Here is a 23,758-nt window from a genome sequence, read left to right on the forward strand (position 1 = left end):
TTGTATCCTTTCACCATACCTATTCAATCTGTATGCTGAGCAAATAATCCCAGAAGCTGGACTATGTGAAGAACGGGGCATCAGGATTGGAGGAAGACTTATTAACAATCTGCATTATGCAGATGACACAACCTTGACTGCTGAAAGTGAAGAGGACTTGAAGCCCTTACTGATGATGATCAAAGACCACAGCCTTCAGTATGGATTACACCTCAACATAAAGAAAACCAAAATCCTCACAACTGGACCAATAAGCAACATCATGATAAATAGAGAAACGATTGAAGTTGTCAAGGATTTCATTTTACTTGGATCCACAATCAATACCCACGGAAGCAGTAGTCAAGAAATCAAACAATGCACGCATTGGGCAAACCTGCTGCAAAAGACCTCTTTCAAGTGTTGAAAAGCAAAGATGTCACCTTGAAGACTAAGTTGCACCTGAATCAAGTCAATGGAATTTTCAAACTCATCATATACATGCAAAACCTGGACAATGAATAAGGAAGACCAGAGAAGAATTGACACCTTTGAATTGTGGTGTTGGCAAAGAATATTGAATATACCATGGACTGCCAAAAGAACAAACAAATCTGTCTTGGAAGAAGTACAACCAGAATGCCCCTTAGAAGCAAGGATGGTGAGACTATGTCTTCCATACTTTGGACACGTTGTCAGGAGGGATCAGTCCCTGGTTAAGGACATCATGCTTGTTAAAGTACAAGGTCAGCAAAAAAGAGGAAGACCCTCAATGAGATGGACTGATGCAGTGGCTGCAACAATGGGCTCAAGCATAACAACTATTGTGGGCATGGCGCAAGACCGGGCAGTGTTTCATTCTGTTGTACATAGGGTCACTATGAGTCGGAAGCTACTTGACAGCACCTAACAATAACAAGTCTTATGTTTTCACAGTTTTGTTCTGCAACTGCTCAAAGTTCACTGTGAGCACTGTGTTTTATCAATAGTATTTCTAAGGAGGTTGGATACCTCCAATGTACCACAAAGTGTCTGCAACTAATTACTTACTCCCAAAAAACTGACTTCTTTCTTTCTTTCTTTTTTTTGAGAAAACATCAAAAAACCCATTGCTGCTGAGTTAATTCCAACTCATAGCGACCCTAAAGGACAGAGTAGAACTGCCCCATAGGGTTTCCAAGGAACCCCTGGTGGATTCGAACTGCCGACATTTTGGTTAGCTGCCATAGGTCTTAACCACTAGGCAACCTGGGTTAAGTATCCAATTTATTACCTGTAAATTCTTTTTTGTTTGTTTGTTTTTGTTTTTAATTTATATACATACTAAAAATTTGGTCTAAAAAGTTAGAGCTGCATATATAAAAACCTAATCCTATATACCCTTTGTTTTGGTTATTTTGTGCTGCATTACAAATTACCCCTAAAACATAATGGTTTAAATCAATAATCATGTATTTACTCGTGATTCTGAGTGTCAAGACCTCGGGCAGGGCTCAACAGGATAGTTTGTCTTTTCTGTGTGGTATAAGCCAAGGTCGTTCACTCCTCTGCATTCAGCTAGTGGCTAAACTGGGCTGACCAGAAAACTGACTTACTTCAGTGCAGCTACAACTAGACTGTCTGATCTGTGCACTCAGGAGTCTGCCCTGTGGGCTTTCCAATCTCGTGCATACTGTGAGGACGGGAGGATTCTATCTCATTTGAGTTTGAGTGAGAAGAGTAATTTTCAGATTGGGCGTCTGAGCAGAAGCGGATTCCCCATTGAACAGAACCACAATACCATGACACAACACTACCGAAGGGATCCTTTTAAATGTTCTCCCCGGGTCACAAGTTGAACAATTTCAAAGCCACCTTATGGCAGTTGCAATTATAATTTTAAACATATGAGGTACATTAAAATACAGACAATTTACATGTGTAATCATGACTAAACTAGGAGAAGTTGATAAGAAAACAGACAGGTTTTTCCAAGTCAAAAAAAGATTGCATACATGCTGAGTGTATTTAAGTGTTACAAGAAAAATTTCACCCATAAGAAGATGAAGAAGACAGAAGATGGCAGCCTAGTCAGACACACCATGCCATCCCTCTACAGCAAAGACCCAAGAAACAAATTGAAATAAATGTGATGACCGTCCTAGAATCCTGAGCATCAATTGAAAGGATACAGAATCAAAAATAAAATTAAGCTACAAGACAGAAAAAAAGGGAACCAGAGATGTCAATCCATGAATGACAAGAACTTTAAAATAAAAGAGGGAATAAATGCTGTAGTTATGGAACTTCTATATGGTGAGGAAGTCAAGGCGATATCAAGACATAACACACTGTTTTAAACCTAGAAAGATAAAGGTAAATTTCACAGTAACACAAAGAAAATTAATAAACCTACTCACCAAAATAAAAATGAAGAAAACCATAAAGACTCAGTAAACACAAAATCAACAAAAACAAAGGAAAAGAAAAGAAATCCATAAACAAAAAGAACGCAGTACAGAAAAGCCAGCAGGAGAAAGAAACCATCAACTGCATAATAAAAAGCACAACAAAATGACAGCGGTTAACTCGTACCTACCAATAATAACACTAAATGTAAATAGGTTACGTGCACTAGTCAAGAGACAGAGAGTAGCAGAATGGACAAAAAATATGACCTATCAATACATTGTCTACAAGAGACACACCTTAGACACAGAGATATAAATAAGCTAAAAATCAATGGGTGGAAAAAAATATATCAAGCAAAGAGTAATGGCAATACTAATCTTTGATAAAATAGACTTTAAGGCAAAATCCACCACAAAAGACAATGGAGGGCATTATATAATGATTAAAGGCTCAATCCACCAAGAGCACATAACCATAATAAATATTTATGCACTCAATGACAGAGCTCCAAAATACATAAAATAAACTCTAAAGCACTGAAAAGAGAAATAGACCGTTCCACAATAGTAATAAGAGACTTTAACACACTTCTTTCTTTTTTTGTATATTTTTTTTATTGTACTTTAGATGAAGGTTTACAGAACAAATAGTTTCTCATTGAACAGTTAGTATACGTACTGTTTTATGACATTGGTTAATAACCCCACAACATGTCAACGATCTCCCTTCTCAACCTCGGTTCCTGTCATGGTTTGAATTATGTCCCCCAAAAAATGTGAGTAACAATTTGACTGGGCCATGATCCCCAGAATTGTATGGTTGTCCTCCATTTTGTGATTGTAATTTTATGTTAAAGAGGATTAGAGTGGAATTGTAACACCACCCTTACTCAGGTCACATCCCTGATCCAATGTAAAGGGAGTTTCCCTGGGGTGTGGCCTGCACCACCTTTTATCTCTCAAGAGATAAAAGGAAAGGGAAGCAAGCAGAGAATTGGGGACCTCATACCATCAAGGAAGCAGTGCCAGAGCAGAGCGCGTCCTTTGGACCAGGATCCCTGCGCCGAGAAGCTCCTAGTCCGGGGGAACAATGATGAGAAGGCCGACAGAGAGGAAAAGGCTTCCCCTGGAGCTGACGCCCTGAATTTGGACTTTTGGCCTACTTTAACTGTGAGGAAATAAACTTCTCTTCGTTAAAACCAGCCACTTGTGGTATTTCTATTATAGCAGCACTAGACGACTAAGACAGAATTTGGTACCAAGAGAGTGGGGTGCTGCTCTAACAGATACCTAAAATGTGGAAGCGGTTTTAAAACTGTTAATGGATAGAGGTGCAGCAGTGACAGAGGACCAGCAGCAGAACCAGGAGACCAGTGCGAGATGGTGTTGGAGCTGACCCACGGAGCAAGAGATCTGAGTGCCTGTGTGCACGAGGCTTTCTGTTGGAGTGGGGTGCCTCCGGGCACTTACCAGTGGAGCTACAGAGCTTTAGAACACTTGCCCCAGCAGGGCAGATGTGGGTGTGAGGCCTGAGGAGCCCAGAGGCCAAGAAACCAGAAAACAAGCTGAAGAGACAAGGGACACAAGAAGCTGAGCTGCCTCGGTCTCAAAAGGTATGGCCATGACCTCCGGGGTTTCAAAGGGTGGAGCCATAGCCTCTGGTGTTTCTGAGGATGGAGTTATCACTAGGATGGACTAGGAGAATGGTGCGCCTAAAGCCAAGGGAGCAGAGTTGCTGTCCCAGTGGGCCTGGAAGGCGGAGCTGAAGCCCAGAGCCAAGGGGCCTCCACTCAGTATCTGGAGAGTGTGGCCAATACCTAGAGTCTAGAGGTCAGGGCTATTGTGTAAATTGTCTCAGAGAACAGAGGTTTATTTTCAAAGCCTTGAGGGCTAATGTAATGTGTTCTGCTGACTTGCTTGGAGCCTGTTATCCCTTCTTTCCCTCCAGTTTCTCCCATTTGTAATGGAAATGTCTACCTTGTGCCCATTCTGCCATTGTACCTTTGGAAGCAGATAACTTGTATTTTAGATTTCACAGATGAAGAGGAATTTTTGGATTTTGGACTTGGAGTTGAGACTTTGGCTGTGATATGATGGGGTGAATATGTTTTGCACGTTGCAAGGATGTGATTTTTGGGGGGCCAAAGGGTGGAATGTCATGGATTGAATTATGCCCCCCAAAAAATGGGAGTAACAATTTGGCTGGGCCATGATTCCCAGAATTGTGTGGTTGTCCTCCATTTTGTGATTGTAATTTTATGTTAAAGAGGATTAGAGTGGAATTGTAACACCACCCTTACTCAGGTCACATCCCTGATCCAATGTAAAGGGAGTTTCCCTGGGGTGTGGCCTGCACCACCTTTTATCTCTTGTAAGAGATAAAAGGAAAGGGAAGCAAGCAGAGAATTGGGGACCTCATACCATCAAGAAAGCAGTGCCAGAGCAGAGCGCGTCCTTTGGACCAGGATCCCTGCGCCGAGAAGCTCCTAGTCCGGGGGAACACTGATGAGAAGGCCGACAGAGAGGAAAAGCCTTCCCCTGGAGCTGACGCTGAATTTGGACTTTTAGCCTACTTTAACTGTGAGGAAATAAACTTCTCTTCGTTAAAACCATCCACTTCTAGTATTTCTGTTCCAGCAGCACTACATGACTAAGACAGTTCCCTATTACCAGCTTTCCTGTCCCCTCCTGCCTTCTAGTCCTTGTCCCTGGGTTGTTGTGCCCATTAGTCTTGTTTTGTTTTATGGGCCTGTCTAATCTTTGGCTGAAGGGTGAACCTCAGGAGTGACTTCATTACGGAGCTAAAAGGGTGTCTAGGGGCCAAACTCTCGGGGTTTCTCCAATCTCTGTCAGGCCAGTAAGTCTAGTCTTTTTTGTGAGTTAGAATTTTGTTCTACATTTTTCTTCAGCTCTGTCTGGGGCCCTCTGTTGTGATCCCTGTCTCAGCAGTCAGTGGTGGTAGCTGGGCACCATCTAGTTGTACTGGACTCAGTCTGGTGGAGGCCATGGTAGTTGTGGTCCATCAGTCCTTTGGACTAATCTCTCCCTTGTACCTTGTTTTCTTCATTCTCCCTTGCTCCTGAAGGAGTGAGACCAGTGGAGTATCTTAGATGGCTGCTCACAGGCTTTTAAGACCTCAGACACTACTCACCAAAGTAGAATGCAGAACATTTTCTTTATAAACTATGTTATATTAGTTGAGCCAGATGTTCCCCAAGACCATGGTCTCCACAGCCCACAGCCCAACAGTTCGATCCCTAAGGGAGTTTGGATGTGTCTATGGAGCTTCCATGACCTTGCTATGTTCAAGTTGTGCTGGCATCCACGGTATTGTGTACTGTCTTACCCTTCACCAAAGTTACCATTTATCTATTGTCTATGTAGTTTCCCCCCCACTTCCCCCCTCTGTAACCATCAAAGATTGTTTGTTTTTGTGTATAAATCTTTTCATGAGTTTTTACAGTAGTGGTCCCACACAATATTTGTCTTTTTGTGATTTCACTCAGCATAATGCCCTCCAGATTCATCCATGTTATGAGATGCTCCACAGATTCATCATTGTTCCTTATTGTTGTATAATACTCCATCGTGTGTATGTACCATAGTTTGTTTATCCTTTAATAGATTGATGGGTACCTAGGTTGCTTCTATCTTTTTGCTATTGTGAACAATGGTGCAATGAACATGGGTGTGCATGTGTCTATTCATGTGATGGCTCTTACTTCTCTAGGATATATTCCTAGGAGAGGATTGCTGGATCATATGGTATTTCTATTTCTAGCTTTCTAAGGTAGCACCATATCATTTTTCAAAATGGTTGTATCATTTTACATTCCCACCAGCAGTCCATAAGAGTTCTGATCTACCCGCAGCCTCTCCAACATTTGTTGTTTCCAGTTTTTTTGATTCGTGCCAGTAATGTCGGGGTGAGGGGGTGAGATGGTATCTCACTACGGTTTTGATTTACATTTCTCTAATGGCTAGTGATCATGAGCATTTCCTCATGTGTCTGTTGGCTGCTTGAATGCCTTCTTTGGTGAAGTGTCTTCATTTCATAGACATATACAGAACATACCACCTAACAGCAATACAGTACACATTCTTCTCCAGTGCACATACATCATTCTCCAGAATAGACCATATTTTAGGCCCCAAAGCAAGCTTCCATAAATTCAAAAATATGGAAATAGTACAAAGCATGTACTCTGATCACAATGCCATAAAATCAATAGCAAGAAGAACAAGGAAAAATAAATAAATACATGGAAACTGAATAACATCTTGCTTAAAAATCACTTGGTAATAGATGAAATTAAAAATAAAATTTAAAAATTTCCTAGAATCAAATGAGAATGAAAACACAACATACAAAAACCCTTGGGACACAGCAAAAGCAGCACTCAGACGTCAATTTATAGCAATAAACGCATACATTTAAAAAGAAGAAAGGAGCGAAATCAATACTTTAACCTACAACTCAAACAAAAAGGAAAAGAGAAGCCAAAAAAAAGCCCACAGCCACCAGAAGAAAGGAATAAAGACTAAAGCAGAAATAAATGAATTAGAAAACAGAAAAACAATTGAAAGAATCAACATGACTAAAAGTTGATTCTTTGAAAAGATCAATAAAATCAACAAACAACTGGCCAAATTGACAAAATAAAAGAAGGGGAAGATGCAAATAACCCAAATAAGAAATGAGATGGGTGACATTACAACAGAACCAATTGAAATAAAAAGTATCATAACAGAATATTATGAAAAATTGTACTCCAACAAATTTGAAAACCTAGAAGAAATGGACAAATTTCTAGAAACACACTACCTACACAAACCAAAACAAACTGACATTGAAATTCTGAACACACCCATTAAAAAAGAAGTAATCAAAGAGGTCATAAAATAAAAAAAGCTCCCAACAACAACAAAAAAAAAAGCCCTAGCCCAGATTGTATCACTGGAGAATTCTACCAAACATTCAGAGAAGAGTTGACACCAATACTACTCAAAATATCCCAGAACATAGAAAAAGAAGATATATTCCCGAATTCATTCTATGAAGCCCACCATGGCTCTGAAACCAAAGCTAGGCAAAGAGAGAAAATTACAGGCCAATATCCCTCATGAATATACACACAAAAATTCAACAAAATACTAGTCAATGGAATTCAACTTCATATCAACAAATAATACATCAAGACAAAGTGGGCTTCATAGCAGGTATGCAAGGATGATTCAACATTAGAAAATCAAACAAAGTAATCCACCACATTATTAAAACAAAGGACAAGAATCATGATCATCTCAATCAATGCAGAAAACGTATCTGATAAAGTCTAATACTGATTCCTGATAAAAACTCTCAGCAAAATAGGAATAGAAGGGAAATTCCTCAACATAATTAAGGACATATTTACAAAACCAACAACCAACATTATTCTCACTGGAGAGAGACTGAAAGCATTCCCCTTGATAATGGGAACCAGACAAGGATGCCCTTTATCACCACTCTTATTCAACATTGTATTGGAAGTCTTAGCTAGAGCAATCAGGCAAGACAGAGAAATAAAGGGCATACAAACTGGTAAGGAAAAAGTAAAACTATCCCTATTCACAGATGACATGATCATATACATAGAAAATCCCAGAAACTCCATAAGAAAGCTACTGGAACTAAATAAAAGGATTTAACATACAAAAATCAGCTGGATTCCTCTGTACCAACCAAGAGAACTTTGAAAAAGAAATCACGAAAACAATACCATTTATAATAGCCCCTAAAAATATAAAATAGTTAGAAATAAATCTAACTAGGGATAAAATAGACCTATACAAAGAAAACTACAAAGCAACTATTGCAAGAAACCAAAACAGATCTATCTAAATGGAAAAACATACCATGCTCATGGATAGGAAGACTCAACATTGTGAAAACAATTCTACCCAAAGCAATCTATAGATATAATGCAATCCCAATCCAAATACCAACAACATTCTTTAATGAGATGGAAAAAATAATCACCAACTTTATACAGAAAACAAAGAAGTCTCGGATAAGCGAAGCATTATTGAAGAAAAAGAACGAAGCAGGAGGCCTCACACTATGTGATCTCAGAACCTACTATACAGCCACAGTAGTCAAAACAGCCTGGTGCTGGTACAATGACAGACATATAGACCAGTAGAACAGAATCAAGAACCCAGATGTAAATACTTCCATCTACAGTCACCTGATCTTTGACAAAGGACCAAAGTCCATTAAATGGGGAAAAGACAGTCTTTTTAACAAATAGTGCTGGCAAAACTGGATGTCTGTCTGTAAAAAAATGAGACAGGACCCATACCTCACACCATATGCAATAACGAATTCATAATGGATTAAAGACCTAAATATAAAACTAAAAACTTTAAAGATCATGGAAGAAAAAACAGGATCAATGCTAGGAGCCCTAATATCCTAACAAATAGGATACACACCATAACTAACAATATACAAACACCAGAAGACAAACTAGATAACTGGGATCTTCTAAAAATTAAGCACTTATGCTAGTCAAGACTTCACCAAAAGAGAAAAAAGGCAACCTACCGACTAGGAAAACAATTTTGGCTACGACATTCCTGGCAAAGGTCTAATCTCTAAAATCTATAAGAAAATCGAAGACCTCTACAACAAAAAGACAAATAATCCCATTAAAAAGTGGGCAAAGGAAATGAACAGACACTTCACCAAAGAAGACATTCAGGCGGCTAACAGACACATGAAGAAATGCTCGTGATCATTTGTCATTAGAGAAATGCAAATCGAAACTACAATGAGATACCATCTCACGTCAACATTACTGGCACTAATAAAAAACAAACAAACAGAAAATAACAAGTGTTGGAGAGGTTGTGAGGAGATTGGAACTCTTTTGTACTGCTGGTAGGGATGCAAAATGGTACAACCACTATGAAAAATGATATGGTGCTTCCTTAAAAAGCTAGAAATAGAAATATCATATATCCAGCAATCCCACTCCTAGGAATATATCCTAGAGAAATAGAGCCATCACAGGAATAGACATATTCACACCCATGTTCATTGTAGCATTATTCACAGTAGCAAAAATATGGAAACCACCTAATTGCCCATCAAGAGATAAATGGATAAACTAACTACGGTAGATACACACAATGGAATAGTATGCAACAATAAAGAACAGTGATGAATCTGCAAAACACCTTACAACATGGATGAATCTGGAGGGCATTATGCTAAGTGAAATAAGTCAATCACAAAAGAACAAATATTGTATGAGACCACTATGATAAAAACCCAAGAAAAGGTTTACACACAGAAAAAAACAATCTTTGATGGTTACGGGGGAAGGGCATGGGTGGGAAGGGGAAATCACTAACTATACAGTAGGCAAGTGAACTTTGGTGAAGAGAAGGATAACACACAATATAGGGTAAGGCAGCACAACTTGACCAAGGCAAAGTCATAGAAGCTTCCTAGACACATCCAAACACCTTGAGGGACCCAGTATCTGGGCCTGAGGGCTGGGGACCATGGTCTCAGGGGACATCTAGGTCAACTGGCATGACATAGTTCGTAAGGAAAATGTTCTACATCCTACTTAGGTGAGTGGGGTCTGGGGTCTTAAAAGCTTGCTGTCTAAGATACATCTATTGGTCCTATCAAGTTCAGAGCAAAGGACAATGAAGAAAACCAAACATCTAAGAAGAATATTAGTCCAAAGGTCTAATGGACCACATGAAACACAGCCTCCACCAGAAGGCTGACTGAGCCTAGAAGAAGTAGATGGTTCCCAGCTACCACCACTGACTGCTCTGACAGGGATCACAATACAGGCTCCCAATCAGAGCAGGAGAAAAATGTAGAACAAAATCCAAACTCACAATAAAAAAACCAGACTTACTGGTCTGACAGAGACTAGAGGAACCCCCTAGACTATGGCCCCCAGACACCCTGCTAAGAATTGAAGCCACTCCCAAAGTGCTCCTTTCAGCCAAAGATTAGAGAGGTCTATAAAACAAACAATAACATACATGAGGAACATGTTTCTTAGTTCAGTCACGTATACGAGACCAAATGAGCAACACCTGCTCAAAAACAAAGACAAGAAGACAGGAAAGGACAGGAAAACTGAAAGAACGGCCACGGAGAACTCAGCGTGGAAAGGGTAAAGGGGGAGAGTGCCGAAACATTGCAAGGATTGCAACCAATGTCACAAAACAATTTGTGTATAAATTTTTTAATGAAAAACTAATTTGCTCTGTAAACTTTCACCTAAAACACAATAAAAATTTTTTAAAAGAATGTCTTAATTTAACTGCAATACAGAATATCATCCAGTATATTCTGAAATAGATGTTTGAGCCAATATAGTAAGTTCATTAATTAACAAAATATTTAATCTACTATATTCAAGACCTCGTGAACTGCCAGCCTGGCTCACCACTTCAGCCGTCTCCTTGATATAAATATAAAGAAATATATAAATCTCTCTCTATAAACATATATATATATATATATAAAATAATATATATAGACAGAGAATGTTATATCAAGAAGATAGTTGTAGAGGCTGGAACATCCCATGTCCCTGGTCAGGCTGGAGGTTTTTTCTGATTATGTAGCTGCAGGGGCTGGTGGACCCAAGACGGGCAGGACATATAGCAGGGCTCTGGCTCACAGGCTGCGAAGACCTACGAATCCCAAGATCATCAGGCTTCTAAGACAGTAGGTAAGCTGCTAGCTTAAATCCCAAGAACCAGAGGCCAGACAAACAGGAGCCAGCCACAGGACCCATGGTGAGCAAAAGCGCATGAGCCTTGCCAGAAAGTCCACCTATATTGGACGCAGGCCACACCCCCAAGGAAACTCCCCTTCAACTGATTGGCTACTCACAGCAGATCCCATCATGCAGGTGATCACATTATATCAAATTTCATCAAGGAGGTGATCACATCATTATACGACTGCCAAACTATACCATAACTGCCAAACCACTGAGAATCATGGCCTAGCGAAGTTGACACACAGTCTTAACAATTACACAGGACTTAATGTAATGTAGGCCTCTCTGTCTAACTCAGTGGTTCTCAATCTGTTTTGCCCACTAGAATCACTTTCAGATCTCTCATAGGCTATATACCAATGCCCTGGCCATACTCCAACATAATGAAAACAGACTCTATAGAAGTGAAGCCCAGACCCCTATATTTGTTATAGCTCCCAGGTAATTCTTACATGCAGCCACAATCAGGAGTTATTTCTCTGAATGAACTATGAGGCCTTTGAGAGAAAAGACCATGTCTTGTGCATTCCTATGCCTATCACAGTGTCTGGCACATATAGATACTCAAATATTGGATGGATGAATAGATGCATGGATGGATGCATAGATGGACAGATGAATAGTAAGTGGGTCCTGCCCTCAAGGTACTCATTACAAGTAAGGAAAATAAAACTTGTACACAGATAACTGAACAGATACAAGCCAGCAGATGTTGCATGATTGCCTCTGTATTTCACAACAGAGATTATTATCTGAAAGAAAACCTAGTTAAATACATATAATGAAGTACTTTCCTTTATAAGCCAAAAAGAAAGGCTTCAATTACACTGTTGATTAACACGCAATATTTAAAAGAGAAAGCATCATCATACAGATCTTGTCAGATAGAAAAAAATGAAAATGCTATTAACAATGCAAGAGTGCAAGACTGTATTTTGGAAGTGAACTTCAGAGCCACCTTAAGTCTTGTTCCCCTTCTCTAGGGCATATCAAATGTTTGGTTACTTTCTTCCCTGTAGCATTATTTCCAGATCACCTTATACTCTCTTCTAATCTGTAGACAGAGCTTTCATCCAGCTAGATGAACCAGTGTTTGGACGTTAATCATTCCAGGACGCTTAGCCAGCATCATCATGACCTAACTCCACCACACCCCAGTGACTGTCACTTAGTATCTAAACTGAGCCCAGATTCTTCCATACCAAACAATGCTCACAATGAACTGTGCAAGTTAAATAGCTCATCTTAAACAAGTGGAGCATTAAAAGTAATACACCTCTCAATGTAAATTAAATAAATGAATAAACTATGGAAACAAGTGACATTTGGACATGTCTTCTCTTTAGGTCAGCTTGTGTATCTATGTTTGATGAGGAAAGAAAAGCTTACAGCCTTCCTGGGAAGAAAGTTATTAGAAAAATTTGAAATGTTTTGCAGCATTACATTGCATAAGATGTCTACTCAAAAACGTCTCTAACACAATAGAGTTTATCAGAAAACAAAAAAGTGGTGCTCAACCAAATTTAGCAGGCAAATGAAACTCAGGCACAGAAATTGAAAAACTGGTTTAAAAAAAAAATGTTATATGATCTCCCAAGATGCAAAGATTATGTCTTCTGTGTTTTCAACATTTGTAAAATGATTTACCAAAGTTTTACAATCCTCTCTTTCACAATAGTTAGGACCATCGGGGGAATATTAACCTGTTCTGATTCTTTATCAACAAGAACCGAGAGAGGGGCAAAGACCACACAGGATATCACCTTTGGTGAAACCGTCAATGGCAACCTCCCAAAATGCAGGCTGACGACTGACCCTTATTATATCTCTGTCATCACATGTACCAACATTTGACCCAGACACTCACAGAACTTTAGTCAACAGCAAAGTAATACTCCTCAAGTACTTGACTTTTCCTCCCTTCCAGGATGCCAGTCTTTGCTGGTTCCCTTCGTAATTCTCTAATTCCACACATTGGTTAACTCTTTTCTCCTCATTTATCACATATTTGTTTAATGTTGTGTCCATTTGCCTCTCTTATGGCCTCCAAAAAATGGGTCTCCTGCCGATCTTCTCTCCCTTTTAAGATTCAGATCAAAATCTCCAACTGCCTCCTGGATGGATGCTTGGATATCCAAGAAATATCCAAAATAGAACTGGTATTATCTTACTCTCACAAAACCTGCTACTCTTTCCTCTCTTACCGTCTGAGACTTATGACCTTACCATCATCAAATCTTCATACTAATGAGTTGCCAAGTGTTCTTGATTCCACCTTAAAACTATCTCTCAGAATTAACCTCTGCTCTCTGTCCCCTCTTTCAATCTCTTCATTCATGCTCTTACTAGTTCCAGTCCAGATTAGTGCAACCATCCCCTAACCACTTATCTTTTCTCCACTCCAGTGACTATCCTCCTGGCTTCTCTTCTTAAAGAACAACAAATCTGATTTTTTCACAACCTCACTTATACTTTTTTTTTTTTTTTTTTTTGCTTACAGGATTAAGTCCAAACCTAATCAAAAGAACCTGTTAAAACAAAATTCATATTAAACCAATAACAAATTGATTGACATTTATTGAATATACGATTTGCAAATTAGTGTAACCTCTCAACTAAAGCAAAAAAAAACCCAGGCCTTCAAGTCAATTCCGACTCATAGCGACCCTATAAGACAGAGTAGAACTGCAGCATAGGGTTTCCAAAGAGCAGCTGGTGGATTCGAACTGCTGACCTTTTGGTTAGCAACCGTAGCTCTTAACCACCATGCCACCAGGGCTCCAACGTCACAACCAGGGAGTCAGAAATGTTCCAAAGATGAGAGATTCTCTAAAGACTCTTATACCCCCATCTTAATGGCACTGCCATGGAAAAAGGCCAGGGAACAGTGTTTACATAATAATAATTTACCCTAAAATATAGCTTCCAGTGCAACCCTGGAGTTCCTATTTTTCTAAACTGACTGCACATAGATAATTCTTCAAAAGAGCCCAATGCCTAAGGCAAAACAGCCTCCACTAAGCTACTTACTAGGCTAATCTTTGACTTAAAGGTGACTTTAGGAAACCAGTTTCTTCAAGGCTCAAGGTTCAAAAGGACACCTAACTCCATGAATGCCAGAAATCTGCATTCCAGGAGAATCAAAATGGTTTCTCAGGCCATACAAGGCCTTTCCCAATATGACACCAACCTGTTTCTAGCTTCACTCTTATATGCCTCACCACACTCTCTATGAATTTCTCTTTTCCCCAACTGACCATGCCCTTCCTATTTTTTGCATATATTGTACCCTCTGCATGAAATGTCTGATCTCCCCAACTTTACCTCCACCCCAACCCGGAAATTTTTTATTTTTTCATTAAAAAAAGAAGATCAAGTGTCATGTGGCTAGAAAATCTTCTCTGTTTTCTTCAGTGTCTAAACCACCCCATACTGAACTAGGTCAGTGTTACAGATTAAATTGTGCCCCGCCCCTCCCCCCCCAAATATATTAGAATCCTGACCTCTCTACCTGTGGATATAGTTCTGTTTGGAAAAAGGATTTTCTTTATGTTTGACAGACAACATGTTAGGATCCGTCTAAAAGGAACACCAAGGATTGCCAGCACACAAACAGAAACTAAAATAGAGGTTCACAAAAGAAATCAACATAGTCACATAAATTGTTATGTAAATTATTTACATAATAGCAATCTACCCTTACTAAGCTATTTACAAGGCTTCAGTGCGATGACTTAGTTTATATGGCCTTTCTAGTCATGGTCTTGTAACTCCACAAAATGATTGACTGGGACTATGCAAATAAGGTATGTGAAACTCTTGCAGAGATTGGACAGTGACTTTGCAAATAAGGTGCTTGTGGCCTACCAAGGGGATTGGTCAGTTTTTCTATCTGCTAAGCTTAAAAGACCCAATCCCACAGAGGTTAAGCGGGACCTCACTATCATCAAGAAGAGCCAGGAGTGGAGCATATCCTTTAGACCTGGGGTCCCTGTGCTGAGAAACTGCTAGACCCAGGAGACAAAGAGACCTGTAACACTGTATACAGATGGCAGAAGATGGCACAAGTGGTGAGAACCAGGAGACCGGCATGAGGCAACTGTGGTGGGCTTCCTGGTCCATAAAGCAAGGCAGCTGCAGTGGGCTTGATAACACGTGGAGAGAGAGTGCTGAGTGCCTTTAGGCAAGAAGTTTCCTGGCAGACTGGGTTGCCTCCAAGCACTTATTGGCAGAGCTAAAGAGCTGTAACGTTTGCCTGAGCAGGGCAGAGGCCAGGCCCAAGCAGGGCCCAGTGGCAGTAGACCCAAGCAGGGCCCAGCGGCGGAGGCTGAGAGTGAGACTTGCCTGAGGGCATGGCCAAGAAGATTCTGTCTTGATCAAAGAACTGTATCCTGAATTGTTCCTGTTACTTCCAAGTTGATCATGATACTGAACTGTAACCTGTTACTTCCCTAATAAGACCCATGATCGTAAGTATGGTCTGTGAGTTCTATGTGGTCATGGCAATGAATTATTAAACCAAGCAGAGAAGTAGAGAATGCCATGGGAGGGACAGCTGCTGTCAGAATTGGTAAAAAGTGTTGGAGAGTGGAGGTATGTCTGACTTCCATCTCATAGAAATCAGCTTTGGGCTGATGCTGATCTTGATTATCCTCCCCCCTCATGAAGTTAGAGGACTTCGGGTGTTACCACATTTCAAAGACTATTGTCGGCTTAAAGGTGACTTTAGGAAACCCATCTGCTCAGGCTCAAAGTTCAAAAGACTGCCTTCAGAGCAATGGCCAGGGTGGATCACACTAACTCTATAGGCTCCAGAAATCTGGATTCCAGGAGAATTAAAAACTGTTTCTCAGTAGAAAGGTAGCTCCATACAGGGACTGAATTCAGCTGGCTCATCACTGTAGCCCAGCATCTGACATATTGCTCTGTGCATAGTCACTGTTCAGCTTATATATATATTTTTTTTTTATTGTGCTTTAAGTGAAAGTTCACAGTTCAAGTTAGTTTCTCATACAAAAATTTATATACACATTCTTATGTGACCCTAGTTGCTCTCCCTATAATGTGATAGCACACTCCTCCTTTCCACCCTGGATTTCTTGTGTCCATTCAACCAGTTCCTGACACTTTCTGCCTTCTCATCTCACCTCACGACAGGAGCTGCCCATTTAGTCTCATGTATCTACTTGAGCTAAGAAGCACACTCTTCGTGAGTATCATTTTAAGTTTTATAGTCCAGTCTAATCCTTGTCTGAAAAGTTGGCTTCAGGAATGGTTTTAGTTTTGGGCTAACGGAGAGTCCGGGGACTATGTCTCCTGGGGTCCCTCCAGTCTCAGTCAGACCATTAAGTCTGGTCTTTTTACGAGAATTTGAGTTCTGCACCCCACTTTTCTCCTGCTCTGTCAGGGATTCTCTGTTGTGTTCCCTGTCAGGACAGACACTGTTGGTAGCTGAGCACCATCTAGTTATTCTGGTCTCAGGTTGATGGAGTCTCTGGTTTATGTGGCCCTTTCTGTCGCTTGGGCTAATATTTTCCTTGTGTCTTTGGTGTTCTTCATTCTCCTTTGCTTCAGGTGGGTTGAGACCAATTGATGCATCTTAGATAGCTGCTCACCAGCTTTTAAGACCCCAGACGCCACTTACCAAAGTGGGATGCAGAACATTTTCTTAATAAAATTTATTATGCCAATTGACTTAGAAGTCCCCTGAAACCATGGTCCCCAGACCCTCGCCCCTGCTACTCTATCCCTCAAAGTGTTTGGTTATATTCAGGAAACTTCTTAGCTTTTGGTTTAGTCCAGTTGCGCTGACTTTGCCTGTGTTGTTTGTTGTCCTTCTCGTCACCTAAAATGATTTTTTGTTGGGAGTTTTAAAATTACCTTTTCAATCTCTTCTTTTGTTATAGGTTTATTTAGTTGTTCTACCTCTGTGTTAGTTTAGGTAGGTAGTGAGTTTCTAGAAATTTGTCTATTTCCTCTAGGTTTTCAAATTTGTTAGAGTACAATTTTTCATAGTATTCTGTTATGTACAACAGAATGAAACACTCCCCAGTCCTGTGCCATCCTCACAATTATTGCTACTCTTGAGCCCATTGTTGCAGCTACTGTGTTAATCCAGCTCACAGAGGGTCTTCCTCTTTTTTTGCTGACCCTCTACTTTACCAAGCATGATGTCCTTCTCCAGTGACTGGTCCCCCTGAGAACATGTTCTAAGTACGTGAGGCAAAGTCTTGCCATCGTCACTACTAAGAAGCATTCTAGCTGTACTTCTTCCAAGACAAATTTGTTTGTTCTTTTGGCAGGCCATGGTATATTCAATATTCTTTGCCAACACCATAATTCAAATGCATCAGTTTTCCTTCAGTCTTCCTTATTCATTGTCCAGCTTTTTTTTTAATTGTGCTTTATTTGAAAGCTTACAGCTCAAGTTAACTTCTCATACAAAAATTTATACACATATTGTTATGTGACATTAGTTGCATTCCCTATAATGTGACAACACACTCCCGCTTTGGACCCCCGGCTTCTTGTGTCCATTCAATCAGTTTCTGTCCCTTCCTACCTTCTCATCCTGTCTCTGGACAGGAGCCGTCCATTTGGTCTCATGTATCTGCTTGAACCAAGAAGCACACTCTTCATGAGTGTTATTTTATGTTTTATAGTCTAGTCTAATCTTTGTCTGAAGAGTGAGCTTTGGGAATGGTTTTAGTTCTGGGTTGTCCAGCTTTGGCATGCATATGAAACGATTAAAAATACCGTGGTTTGGATCAGGCGCACCTTAGTCCTCAAAGTGACATCTCTGCTTTTTAACACTTTAAAGAGGTCTTTTGCAGCAGATTTGCCCAACGCAATATGTCGTTTGATTTCTTGATTGCTGCTTTCATGGGCGTGGTATGTGGATCCAAGTAAAATGAAATCCTTGACGATGTCAATCTTTTCTCCATTTATCATGATGTTGCCTGTTGTACAGGGCCTGAATTTCACTACTGAAGCCACTAATGCAGGCAGATTTGGAGAGTGAGAATACAACAGTATCAATCTGTACTGACATCACCTCCCGCTTCCACTTTATTCTTGATTTTCTTTTCCCTTTGTTCCACTTTGCCATCATGTTAAATAAATGAACTTTGCTAAACCACAGTTAAGCTCTCAACTACTCTCCAAAAGGTTGGTGGTTCAAACCCACCCAGAGCCACCTTGGAAGACAGGACTGGCGATCTGCTTCTGAAAGCTCACAGCCTTGAAAACCCTACAGAGAAATTCTACTCTGCACACCTGAGGTTACTGTGAGTAGGAAATTGACTCAAGGGCAACTAAAAACAAACAAACAAGAAAAAAAACACCTTAAATCTTTTTGGGAAATCAAATCAAAGTATAAATAAATAAACACATTAAGAATATGTTTGTTAATTTAACTAATTAAAGGTAAAATCAATGATAAAGCCCTATCTTTCTCTCTGTTCCCAGGACAGGTTCTATCTTATCTCTTTTAGTGACAAGAGTAACTGATAACAACACACCAATGTTTTGTTTGTATTTTTGTTTTTCAGGTTGACGAAAACAAGCTAGAAATTGGTAGGGGAATGTTTAAACTAATTGTGATATATTGACACGATGGACTATTAAGCAATTTAAAAAAGAACTTGTATTTTGACCTGAAGGATTGTACCTGAAGGTATTGTAATAGAGAAAAGTAAATTGTAGCCTAGTGCATACAATGAGATCCCACTTTTATAAAAATAATGGCAGTCAACACAGGCACATATACATGTGTTAGTTTATGAAGAAACGAGCATGTAGAAATGGATGGAAGGATACATACCAGGTTCTTAACATTTGTCGCTTGTGGGGACCGGGAGATGGGGTAAGGTGGGGAGAAGATGTGAGGAAAATTATTAACTTTCTATTGTTTTTCTTATTTATCTTTATGCTATTTCCCTTGCTTCACTAAGCTCGCATTACTTTGACAATTATTAAAGAGAAATTAAAAGGGAAAATTTATCATTTTTATTTTTTTAAAGCCATAGAACACGCTTGCTTTCTTCTTCCTTTCCCCTCAACTCCCACCCCATAGTGATGTCTGTTGATCCACTCCCACCTAGTATTCTACACCACCACTGAAAGAGGCATTTTAAAATACTTTCAACTTGGACAAAAAGTTACCAAGCCTCTTGTTTATAAGAAGCTTAATCTCAATATCTACCAGCCATCTGTCCGTTTGTCATACTGTGGTGGCTTGAGTGACGCTATGATGCTGGAAGCTATATCATTGGTATTTCAAATACAATCAGGGTTACCCATGGTAAGCAGGTTTCAGTGGAGCTTCCAGACTAAGGCAGACTAGGAAAAACTGGCCTGGTGATCTGCTTCAGAAAATTAGCCAATGAAAACCCTATGGATCACAACAGAAATATTATCCGGTATCATGCTAGAAGATGCGCCTCCTAGGTTGGGAGGCACTCAAAACACACAGTGGCAACAATGGACTTGAGCATACCAACAATCATGAAGATGGCATGGGACTAGGCAACATTTTGTTCTGTTGTACTTGGGGTGGTCATGAGTCGAAGTCGACTTGAAGACAGCTAAACCACAAGAAGCATTCTACATACAACACATGATCTAGAATTAGAAATTTTAATGAGGAAGATACAGAATCATTGGTTGAGAAGAAGAGTGAGGGAGCCATTTTATAACTGATTGAGGCATGACTCATTCACAGGTTCTGTCACTGATAGCTCCTCTAACACACAAAGTTTTGGTCCGTAGCTAGTAAGTGGAAACTTAGAAAGCCTCTGAGTACTAATTTTAATTATCCACCTTTCTTGGACAGTTGTGTGGAAAATTCTAACATTTTTTCAGATTGTTAATTATTTGTAAACAAAGACCCAGTTAACAGCAATCTCACTGAAACTATTATAAGCTAAAAGAAACAAACCTCCAACTTTAGCTTCATAACTTGAGTATATTCTTCCTCCAAAAAAATAAATAGAGTTCCATGCTAGTACTGGACTCAATATACAACTTGCCTACCATGTAGCAAACAGAAAAGAGTTGACTTAATGTCAGTTATCCAAAACATAAATTTACATTTTGGCAGAATGTCCTTCAAGGTTTAATAGATTTGTATCTAAAAACCTTAAGCAGCTTATCAATTGTTTTTATTAGTAAAGAGTACATTTAACAAGTAGTTTTCCTCAAAGAGTCCACTAGGAGGCCCTCAAACTCAGACATTTCACAAATGGATCTCTGAGATTTTTTTTTTTTTTTCTGTGGGTAATACTACTTTGAATATTGTCCAGGCTAAAATTGTGAAAGCCATGGTTGAGAGTGTAGAAACTTGGAACCTTATTGATTTGCCTTCATCGTGGAGTAGAGCCGGAATTGTTTTCGGAGAAAAATTTTAATACCGTCTACAATTGCTCCCCAGGCCTCATTTATGTAGAGATTGGGCCTGGGGAGCACTATAGACAGATTTTTCTCAGAAAACAATTCTGGGTCTACTCCAGGATAGGGACAAATCAATAAGGTTCCAAAGTTCTACGCTGTCAACCACAACCATGGCTTTGACAATTTTAACCTGGCCAATGTTCAAAGTAGTATTACCCACAGAAAAATCTCAGAAATCCATTTGTGAAATGTCTGAGTTTGAGAGCCTCCTAGTGAACTCTCTGAGGAAAACTACTTGTTAAATGTACTCTTTACTAATAAAAATGATTGACATGTTGCTTAGGGTTGTTAGATATAAGTCTATTAAACCTTGGAGGATATTTGCCAAAAATATGAATTATTGACACTAAGTCTCTTTCTGATTGCTACATGGTAGGAAGGTTGTATATTGAGTCCAGTATGCAAGTTCAAGTTGAAGCTGAAGAAAATTAAAACAAGTTAGTGAGAGTCAAAGAAAAACCTTAGGTATATGCAAAGTCCATGTTAGGTGCCTTAATTTTCATAAGGAGACAACAACATTTTCTCTGTGCTCAACTGATTTTTTTAATTATGTAAATATTTTTTATCTTCCATTTAACAAAATCTAGGTTACTATTGCAACTAACCAAACATTCTTAGAATGAAAAAAGATTGAGTCATGTTGAATTGTAGAAGTCATGGATTTTCAGATAGAATGTATGATCACTTGCAATGATATCACTCTCTTTACATTTGACTCTGGCTGCATAGTCATACTACCACACATCTGTCAGTTGTCATACTGTGGTGGCTTGCATGTTGCTGTGATACTGGAAGCTTTGCCACAGGTATTTCAAATACTAGCAGGGTCACCATTGGAAGACATGTTTCAGAGGAGCTTTCAGAATAAGATAGACTAGGAAGAAGGACCTGACAGTTTACTTCTGAAAAAATTGGCTAGTGAAAACCTTATGATTAGCAGCAGAACATTGTCTGATATAGTGCTGGAAGACGAGACCTTCAGATTGGAAGGCACTAAAATACTACTTGGGAAGAGCTGCCTCCTCAAAGTAGACTCAACCTTAATGATGTGGATGGAGTAAATCTTTTGGGACTTTCATTTGCTGAGGTGGCATGACTCAAAATGAGAAGAAACAGCTGCAAACATCCATTAACAATTAGAACATGGAATGTACGAAGTATGAATCTAGGAAAATTGGAAGTCATGAAAAATGAAATGGAATGCATGAACATTGATATCCTAGGCATTAGTGAGCTGAAATGGACTGGTATTTGACATTCTGAACAAGAAAATCATATGGTCCACTATGCTGGGAATGACGAATTGAAGAAGAATGGCGTCCCATTCATCGTCAAAAGAACATTTCAAGATCTATCCTGAAGCACAACGCTGTCAGTGATAGGATAATATCCGTATGCCTACAAGGAAGGCCAGTTAATACAACTATTATTCAAATTTACACACCAACCACTAGTACCAAAGGTGAGAAAACCGAAGATTTTTACCAACTTCTGCAGTCTGAAATTGATCAAACATGCAATTAAGATGCACTGATAATTACTGGTGATTGGAATGCAAAAGTTGGAAGCAAAGAAGGATTGGCAGTTGGAAAATATGGCCTTGTTAATAGAAACAATGTCTCTTGCAGGCAGCATATAGATGGATCAAGTTTTTTTGTCCATTCTGCCACTCTCTGTCTCTTTATTGGTGCATTTAGTCCATTTACATTCAGAGTAATTATTGATAGGTATGAGTTTAGTGCTGTCATTTTGATTTTTGTGTGTGTGTGTTGTTGACAGTTTCTTTGTTCCACTTAATTTTCTGTGCTGAGTTATTTTTCTTTATGTATTTTCTTTTCATCCTTTTCATTGTTCTTGATTTTGTATTTGCTGAGTTTTTAAGTTTTTCTTCTTTTTTATTTTGATATGTAGGATTGTTAGTTTCCTTTGTGGTTACATTAATATTTGCCTCTTTTTTACTAAGTTAAACCAGTCTTTTATTTCTTTATATTGTCTCGACTTCTTCTCCATATAAAAGATCTATGACTACATTATTTAGTCTCTCTTTTTTGTTTTAATGTTGTCATCTTTTACATATTGATGTCTCTGTTTCCCTATTTTCAGTGTTTTAGCTTTGATTTACTTTTGTGACTTCCCTATCTGGGTTGATATCTGATTGTTCTGTCCTGTGTTCTAGTCTTGTGTTGTTATCTCATGTTATTGATTTTCTAACTGGAGGACTCCCTTTACTATTTCTTACAATTTTGGTTTGATTTTCACAAGTTCCCTAAACTTCTGTTTATCTGGAAATGTCCTGATTTCACCATCATATTTGAGAGACAGTTTTGCTGGACATATAATTCTTGACTGGCAATTGTTTTCCTTCAAGGCTTTATATATGTCATCCTGTTGCCTTCTTGCCTGCATGGTTTCTGCTGAGTAGTCAGAGCTTAGTCTTATTGATTCTCCTTTGTAGATGACTTTTCGTATATCCCTAGCTGCTCTTAAAATTCTCTCTTTATCTTTGGTTTTGGCAAGTTTGATTATAATATGTCTTGGTGACTTACTTTTGGCATCTACCTTGTATAGGGTTCGAGGAGCTTTTTGGATAGATATCTTCTCATCTTTCATGATATCAGGGAAATTTTCTGCCAACAATTCTTCAACAATTCTCTCTGTATTTTCTGTTATTCCCCCTTGTTCTGGAACTCCAATCACTCATAAGTTATTCCTCATGACAGAGTCCCACATAATTCTTAGGATTCCTTCATTTTTTGTAATTCTTTTATCTGATTTTTCCTCAAATAAATTGGTGTCAAGTGCTTTATCTTCAGTTTCACTAATTCTGACTTCCATTGCCTCAATTCTGCTCCTATGACTTTCTGTTGAGCTGTCTGAATTCTGAAATTTTGTTGTTAATCTTTTGGATTTCTGTTTGCTGTCTCTCTATGGATTCTTGCAGCCTGTTAAATTTGTCATTATGTTCTTGTATAACCTTCTTAAGTTCCTCTATTGCTTTGTCTGTATGTTCCTTGGCTTGTTCTGCGTTTTGCCTGATCTCCTTCCCGATCTCTTGAAGAGCGCTGTATACTAATCTTTTAAATTCTACCTCCAGTAATTCCAAGAAGTTCTCTTTCTCTGGAAAGTTTCTTG

Source organism: Trichechus manatus, unplaced genomic scaffold (assembly GCF_000243295.1).
Source record: "Trichechus manatus latirostris isolate Lorelei unplaced genomic scaffold, TriManLat1.0 scaffold00071, whole genome shotgun sequence".
Lineage (NCBI taxonomy): Eukaryota > Metazoa > Chordata > Mammalia > Sirenia > Trichechidae > Trichechus > Trichechus manatus.